The sequence below is a fragment of the Narcine bancroftii genome, chromosome 11 (genome assembly GCF_036971445.1).
Source record: "Narcine bancroftii isolate sNarBan1 chromosome 11, sNarBan1.hap1, whole genome shotgun sequence".
NCBI classification, from domain to species: Eukaryota; Metazoa; Chordata; class Chondrichthyes; order Torpediniformes; family Narcinidae; genus Narcine; species Narcine bancroftii.
The window spans coordinates 29,544,837-29,553,619 of record NC_091479.1 but is presented as its reverse complement, the minus strand read 5'-3'; the positions used below and the strand labels follow the sequence as shown (position 1 = coordinate 29,553,619).

The 8,783-nt window shown below is 52.3% G+C and overlaps 1 long non-coding RNA gene across 3 annotated transcripts; it reads left to right on the top strand.

The window, feature by feature from the left end:
- The first annotated feature begins 1,988 nt into the window (after positions 1–1,988).
- LOC138746353 (uncharacterized) lies at positions 1,989–7,832 on the top strand. Of its 3 annotated transcripts, none has more exons than XR_011346893.1 (4): positions 1,989–2,111; positions 3,235–3,424; positions 4,108–4,188; positions 7,316–7,832. It is a non-coding gene; the product is annotated as an uncharacterized lncRNA (long non-coding RNA). The 3 variants fall into 3 exon arrangements; XR_011346891.1 differs by having other exon boundaries at positions 1,989–2,116; XR_011346892.1 differs by lacking the exon at positions 7,316–7,832 and having other exon boundaries at positions 1,989–2,116; positions 4,108–6,426.
- Positions 7,833–8,783: the final 951 nt, after the last annotated feature.

Sequence of the window (8,783 nt, the reverse complement as noted above, 5' to 3'; positions counted from 1 at the left end):
GCAGCTGTGGCACTGATCCGAAAAGGGACAACCAGGCGGCCCCAGGAGCCTCTTTTCCGATTAGTGCCACAGGTTTTCTGGGCTGTGCCAAATAGCACGTCAGTGTGGATGGGTCGGCGGCAGGAGACAGGGAGGCAGATCCATGGCTGCCTGCTCTGAGGACAACAGCACTGGCAGATCTTCTGAGAGGTGGAACAACAAAAGAATAGTCAGGGTCCACCACGTGGATGGACACACCTCCAGGAAAACCGCTGAAGCTGACGCGATGCCACTGTGGACTGAGCTGCTCAAATATGCTCTGCCACTATTTTCCCCAAGCAGAGAGACCCCGGAGCCTTGGCAGCATTGGTGCATCATAAATGTGGGCATATGGGGGCACTATGATGGACAGAGGATCTGGGGGTCTCATGATGTTGCAAGAACTGTGATGGCCAAATGCCCTATTTGTCAGCAATTAAAACCAAGGGCCACATTCGCTGGGGTTCGGGAGCTGGCCAAGTCTGATAAATTGACCATATCAGGCCTCTCCCTTGCCAAAATAAAAAGTGATATGTTCTCACGATGGTCAGCACATACTCGGATGTCCTGCCAGCGGGCCGACCAAGCACCATTTAAGCGTGCTCCATATGTGGAATACCCTATCGGGTAATGTCTGACCAGCAATGGGTGGTGATGCCAAGTATTTGGGGCCACCTGCATATCCCCTACCACCCACAGGCATCCAAGATCAATGAGTGAATGAATGACCTGTTCAAGGTATCGTATGTGAAAAGTTAATTGTCAAGTCTTCTATCCATGAGTGGTTGCAAGTGTATCGATTAATCCGCCGAGGTTGTGTCTGTGTGTGTCTTTTACGCCTCGTGCAACTTCACTACATGTGTCAATAAAAGACAACTGTGTTCAAATTCGCCACCCTTGGGAACCCTCGAATCAGTTTCACACACATAATAATTGGTGCAGTGAGCAGGGTCCTTCGAGTTCCGACTGAAAACAGCTGCAGTGGAGATGCTTTGGAATCGGGACAGGAAATCTAGTGCAGGCAGGGAGAACAAGATCTGCGGGTGGACTGACGAGAGTGCAGGGTTGGGGAGCTTGGCAAGCATGCTGGCGGACCACGGCAAACTGGTAGACTGGTCCAAGCTCCTGGATCCACATCTTGAGAAAATAGATCACCACGTGTTGTCCCACTTCAAGAAGTTGGGGTTCCCAAAATCTAAGGGGAATCAGAGGGTGCCTTTTGGCTGCCAGTGTTTCTCCTGAGAAACCAATGTGAGATCATAGAAAGGAAAGATTTGGAGAGGGCCCAGGAAAATAAGGAGATAACGGTGGTCCAGCAGTGCTGCTGTGCACTGCAGGAGGCAGCACAGACTCCCCCAACCTGAGCCACAGTTGTCGAGATGAGAGGGACAGAGGTAGCCAACAGGCATGCCAATCAAGGTCTGACTCCCCCCCACTCCCCCAGTGAGTGAGTTTGTACTGGCCATGGAGCGATTAGCTGAGGCCATTTGCCAGGATTCAGGCATTAAAGGTTTCAGAACAGGCCAGGAAGAGCATGAAATCAATTTATTTGCAGAAGTTGTTCTGATATATCTGACAGACCCAACACACTCATTGCCCAAGTTGTGCACCACCCTGGAGGACTATGGGGAGATCACTGGGTATAAGTTCTTTTGGGATATGTGCAAAATCATGTCACTTAGGAAGGGGGATTAGAGCCAATGTCAAGAAAATAGTCAACAAATGTGGAGGCAAAATGGGATCAAATATCTAGGAGTTAGAATAGATAACAACGAGTAATTTAGACCAGCTGAATTATTCTCCCCTTGCTTGGGGAAATTGAGGAGGATTTAAATGGTTGGATGTCCCTGCCCATTACACTAGTGGTGTCACAGAGAGGGGAGGTGTCACAGAGGGGGGAGATGATGACACAGAGGGGGTGATGATGTCACTGCATGGGGCAGCCATAGCTGAGTTGTGCCATGGCACAGCAACACGAGAAAGATGCATCTCCTGGAAGGGGATTCTGGCCCGCATGTCGGAGTAGAACACTGTCTCATCCCAGGGACCCTCTGATCAACAGGGTTGTGTTTGGAAGCACCCTGCACCCATGGGTGAGGTAAAGAGCCTGTTACAGGCTCCCCGACTGGGACAGAGCCTCCTCTGGCACCATCCTTCACCCAGTGTGGGCAGAGAGAATGGAGGCTGCATTTAATTTCCCCTCTCCCCATCCTGAGTGCAGGGCACTTTATGAGGCAGCTGGGGGGACTGGGGAGGGGAGAACAATGGCATGTGAGGGAATACAGGGGTAGGGTCTGTAGGAGTGGAGGGGAGAATGAAGGAACGGGGTTGCACCACAGGCTAATGTCAAGGGAGATTGGATCAGAGGTAGGGGACATAGGGTTGAGCTGGGAGGATGGGGTGCGAGGGGACGGAAGGCACTGGGGAAACCATGGGGGTGGTGTTAGGTGGGGGATGAGATTGTGGTAGAGGAATCGGGGAAGCGGAGAGTGTGAGGTGTCTGAGGGAGAAGAGAAGTTGCGAGGGGGATGGAAGGTAGACCTTTCAACAGATATGGGACAGAGCTCCCCCTCCACCTGGAATGGGATCTGTCCACTGAGAGACAGGACTGCTCCTCCACCCACCCCCCCCCCCGGGTTACAAGATCCCTTCCACCCTTGCATACACCCCCACACCCCCCCAACCGGGATAGGATTCTTTCCCCCAGTGGACCTGGATCAAGGTGTTAGAAAGTGTTTCTGCTGCGGCGGACCCAGCAGAGTTGAGCGATGAAGCGTGGGGGTCTCTCCGCACCACCTGCTCCCTCAGGCGACGGGGTCTCGCTTGCATCATGGAAGATCACGGTGTTGCTGAGCTTCTGGGAATGTGGAGGGCTTCTGCTAAACCTGTGGTAGCGTTCAGAGTGGTTCATCTCCCCGGGACGTGCTGAAGGTCAAGGATGACCCGATCCTCTCAGGGAGGGAGGGTTGTAGACAAAGTGAACGTCTGCGGAACTGGCTTCAGTCTGAGGAGAGTGATCAAAGAGGGACCTGGGGTGGCAATATTTCTACTGAGAGGCTGGAACGAACCACCAGAGGATCAATTCTGACATTTAGGTGACCCTTGGAAGGGAGTTAGAGGGAGGGGTAGAGACTAACTTGGACAGCAAGGCTGGGTTGGGATAAATGACCTGTTGTGTACCCTCTGGGTGTGTAAATGCTGCTGCTTCTGCCCCAGAGGACATGGCAATAAGGTCACAACAGAGGTGGCCACACCGTGTCATGGACCCAACGTCTCCAAGGTGGTGTCGTGCACAGATGATAAAATCATCGACAATGGATCTTTCGGTGTGGTGCACCAGGCAAGGCTGGTGGACTCCGGAGAGCTGATTGCCATCAAGAAGATCTTGTAGGACAAGAGATTCAAGGTGAGGGGCAGGAGCAGTTGTGTGGAAATGGAACACCCTGATATTTAACTTTAGGCCTACAGCATGTTCACAGGCCCTTGCGACACATGACCCGTTTCACACAATTACACCCAATTGACAAACAACACCCCAAACACATTTTTGAAGGGTGGGTGGAAAGAGGAGCATCTGACAGAGACCAAGGCAGCCATGGGGTTTGGAAACAGAGAAAGTCACACAAACCAACAACAGTCCCCCCATCCCCACACACAACCCCCCACCCCACACACACACACACACACACACACACACACACACACACACACACACACACACATACACACACACACACACACACACACACACACACATACACACACACACACGCACACACACACACACACACACACCCCTGGCAAATATCAGAGATTTTCTGCAAATTCATTGTTTAGTAGAAGCTGGGAAAACAATCATAAAAACTGAAATGATACTTCATTGAACCCCCTGACGAGTCCCCGCTCCAGCGACACGAAAAGTCCCCCCCAACGACTCTCGACGAGTCCCCCACTATGGCCTCCCTAGGAGTTCCCCACCTCTGACCACTTGACGAATCTCCTCCCCGCCTCCCCCCTCAACTTGGACAAGTCGTCCCTCAGGGCCCCGACCCATCGCCCAGCCTTGCTGATGTTCCTCTCTCGCCATAGAACCGCAAATTGCAGATCGTGCGAAAGTTGGATGACACCATCATCGTCCCTCTTCTCAACTTCTACTCCTCTGTAGTCAAGGTAAGATCCACATGCACCCACCCCACCCCCACTCTGATACATTTCATTTGCTGCTACCTTCCCCATTCCTTCAATCGATCTGTCTTGCTGCAGCCTCTCTGTTGCCTCCATCCTGCCCCTCTGACCAGTGCCGACTCCTTGACGCTGGCTGCCCTGCTCCTCACCCATTAACTCATGACCTCTTGCCATTTCAACTCCAGACAGCAGCAGCCAAGACCACAAGACAAGGTCGCCAAATTCGGCCACTCAGCCCCTCCAGTCTGTTTCCCCAAATCATTTCACGAATGTATTTTCCCCCATAACTCATTTCCCCAGAACCTTTTGGTGCCCTTCCCAATCAACGCCTGCTCTGAATCGTCCCAACAACTCAGCCTCCACATGTACGACCCCAGCCAACACCTGGCTGCAAACATTTCTCATCTTGAAACGTCAATGGTTTTTCTCTCCCGGTGAATCCTTGCCTCACGAGGGAGGGCGGTCAGAGCTGCACATTTTGTGCAGTCTCACCAGAAGCCGAATAATCGGGCAGCGGATGGGTCCACTACGGCCTGTTGACGCTCTGCTCGCTGAGCCGTTGGATTCATGCCATGTTGTGTTGAACAGTGGGGGCATCAGGCCTACAGAGAGCAGGAGGGGCTGGCACTCCAGTTGGGAGAGGCACAGGATGTTGGAGGGTAAATCAAGCTGACATGTTTGTATTGTGTCCAAGAGAAAGAGGAGGTTTATTTGAATCTGGGTCTGGACTATGTTCCCGAGACGGTTCACTGCATGGTCCAGCACTTAAACAAGGCCAAGCAGCCCATTCCCATGATCTACATCAAGGTGGTTGTGGGTCTGGGTGGTCAAGTTGTCCACTGGGGCAAGCTTGGATGGTGGGGTTGGAGGATATGAAGGAGTTTACTGGCTGAGTCTCGCTGGGGACTGGATATCGATGAAGGGAGCATGAGGGTCTCAATGGGTATTGGTGAGGAGAGAAAGGGTAGTGAGGGGAGAGGGGTGGAGAGGATGATGAGGATGGATGTTGATTGGCAGGGAGGGGCCCGTCACCCACCTCCCCTTACCCTCAGGATATAGACCCGGCCAGTGTGGAGGCAGAGTGGGTCATGTTATATCGTTGTGTTGCCAGATGTTCATGTACCAGCTGTAGCAGAGCATGGCCTACTTCCATCCTCAGGGGGTTTTCCATTGAGATATCAAGCCCCAGAAGATGCTGGTAGATTCTTATTGCTCCTTTATTTCGGCAGGTAGATCCACCCCTGTCTGTCCGTTCACCACCTCAATGCGGTCCTGATCCCTCTCCCCAACACGGCCTTGTCCCCTCCCCACCAGCTCTCACCCCTCCCCCACCAGCTCTCTCCCCTCCTCCCTCTCCCAACTTGCCCCTTCCACAGCTTAATAACTTATTCTAAATAAGATTGTGGGGGGCTTAGATGGAATGAACAGCCAGAAACCTTTCCTAAAGTGTCAGGTGCAAATCTCAGAGAGCATCCGCTTCAGGTGAGGGGAGATTTTTTTTATGCAGACAGTTGTGAGAGCTTTGAATGCATCACCGGAGAAAGTGGTAGCGGTTGGTAGAATAGGTACATATAAAAGTCTCTGAGACGAGCATGTGGATGTAAGGGAACAGAATTTTTACATGATAGAGGAATTTGGGGATATGGCGAGAAGGCAGGGTAGGTCGAGTTTGGTCATAAATTAGATCAGCCATGATCGTATTGAATGGCGGAGTAGGCTCGATAGGCCATTTTTGTCCTACTCCTGTTCCCACTTCCTATGTTCCTATGGGTGTGGTACAGGTAAAGGTTGTGGAGAACATTTACAAAGGTCAGTACAGCCTTTATGGGCCAAAGGGCCTGTACAAGGCAGCAATGCTTGATGTTCTAATGGATGCGGAAGCTCAGGGAAGGGGTAAGGGAGGGACTGGCCAGGAAGTCTGCAGATTCTTGGGCCGAGAGCAATGCCCAAACATGCTGGGCAAACTCATGGATAGTTTTGTGAGGAGCAGGTCCTGCTTCACGAGTCAAATTGAGTTTTTCGAGGAGGTGTCAAAGGAAATAGATGAAGGTCAAGGTCTGTATGTGCTGCACGAGGATTTTAGTAAGGTGCTTGACAAGGTCCCCACGGAGGCCTCATTCACAATGTCTGGAGGCATGGGATCCATGGAGCCTTGGCTGTGTAGATTCAGAATTGGCTTGTCTGCAGAAAACAGAGGGTAGTAGTAGATGGAACAATGACTAGTGGCGCTCCAAAGGGATCTGCTCTGGGATCCCTGCTCTTTGTGATTTTTATGAATGATGATGGGAGTGGGAGGGTGGGTACGTCAGGGGATGACACAGAGGTAGAGATGTTGTAGACAGTGTAGAAGGTTGTCATAGGTCATCCAGTTTGCAGAGAAGTGACAGATGGAGTTCAATCCTGTAAATCAGATGTACTTAAATAAGCAACTGGTTCAGGTTTATTTCCAGAGTAATTTTCAAGGGCACGAATAACAGTTATTCCAAAGAAGGTTGGAGACCCATTAAAAGTAGCTTCATATAGACCAATATCTTCATTGAATGCGGATTACAAGAATGTGTAGGCAGAGCACTTGGTTAATGGCAGGATTATGAACAGTGTGCAGGACAGAGAAATATTTAGATCCTGCTCCATATATCACTCAAGGTTGCTGTGCAAATTGAGAGGGAGTTTAAGATGGTGTATTGTGTGCTGGCCTTCAGGAGTCAGGGGATTGAGTTCAAAAACCGATAGGTATCGTTGCAGATGTATAAAATTCTCGTCAGACCACACTTGGAATATTGTGTGCATTCCTGGGGCGAGAATACCAGAGGACGTCTAAATAAGGTGAGCTGAGGGAAATTTAGGCAAGACGTGAGGGGTACATTTTATTCACACAGAATGTAGTGGGTGGCTGGAATGCATTGTCGGGGTAGTAACGGAGGCTTGTCCAAAAAAGGCATGAAAAGGATTTTAATATGGACAGGAATTCAAGAAAAATGGAGAGTACTGGTGTGAGGGAGGGGAGGGTTCAGGGGTAGGGGGGATGATGGGGGAAGTGTTGGGACCCTCCAAAGTCATTGTGTTCAGGCCTCAGAGACAGTATCTCTATCACTCGTATTTCTCTTCCCAGGAGAAGGAGCGATCTCAGAGACAAGACACGAGTCCAGAAGAACCTCGCATCCCAGCTGATCAGAGGACGGACAACATCATGATGGCCTGAACCCCTCCCCGTCGTATCCCTCTGGCCCTGCCAACCCCATTCCCTGCCTCTTCCATGTCCCTTCACCCACTTCCCCTCTTCTCCTCTACCCCTCCTCCATCCCAACCCCCTCCCGCTCATCTTCCCCTTCCCCTGCCCTCACACCTATGCCCTAACCCTAGCCCTCTACTCTTCACCTCCCTCTTCCCCTCCGCCCTTCCCTTCCCCTTTCCCCCTCCCCTTCCCCTCCCCCATCCCCTCCCCTAACCCTCCCCTTCCCCTCCCTTTCTCCTCCTCCCCTTCCCCTCCCCCTACCCTTTCCCCTTCCTACCCCTAACCTAGGGGAAGGAGGGGGAGGGGAAGGGGGTAGGAGAAAGGGGGTAGTGGAAGGGGGTAAGGGTAGGGGTTGTGGTAAGGGGTAGGGTAGGGGGTAGTGGTAGGGGGTGCGGGGATGGGGAAGGGGTAGGAGGTAGGGTTAGGGGAAGTGGGTAGGTTGTAAGGGATAGGGTAGGGATAGTGGTAGGGGGTGCGGGTATGGGGAAGGGGTAGGGTTAGGGGAAGGGGGTAGGTTGTAAGGGATAGGGTAGGGGGTAGTTGTAGGGGGTGTGGGTATGGGGAAGGTGTAGGAGGTATGGTTAGGGGAAGGGGATAGTTGTAGGGGGTGCGGGTATGGGGAAGGGGTAGGAGGTAGGGTTAGGGGAAGGAGGTAGGTTGTAAGGGATAGGGATAGGGTTTAGTTTAGGGTTGGGTAAGTTGGGTAGAGTTAGGGTTAGTGTTAGGAGACATGGGGTAGGGTTATATCTTGGTTTATGGTTAGGTCTATAGTTCGGGGAAGTGGGCTGTGTTAGGTATAGGGGAAGGGGGTAGGAGCAGGGGGGTAGAGGAGGAGTGAGGTTTGGGGTTAGGGGATGATGGGTAGCATTAGGGTTGGGGTTAGGGGGTGGCATAGGCATAGGAATAAAGTTAGGGTTAGTGGACGGGGTGGGGGTAGAGTTAGGGGACGTGGAGTGGTGGTAGGGGGTATCGGTAGTGTTAAGGTTAGGTTTAGGATTTTGTTAGGGGTTAGGGTTAGGAGTAGGAGGAAGGGAAGGGGGAGGGGAATGGGGGAGGCGAGCGGGGGACGGGAACTGGGGACTGGAAGGGGGAGGGGATGTGGGAGGGGAACGGGCAGTGGAAAGGGGAGGGGAACGGGGTAGAGGAAAGGGGAGGTGAACGGTGGACGGCATCCCTAGCCCCTCCCCTCCCCTTCCCTTCCCCCGCATTTCCCCTGCCTCTCCTCTCCTCCTTCCAGAAGAAGCTGGGCCTCTTTCCGTCCAGAACCTCCCTGTGGTTTCAGAGCCTCCGTTTCAGGAAGTGCCCTCGACGCTTGCTGCTGGACAGACATCTTGTCTCTTGATTC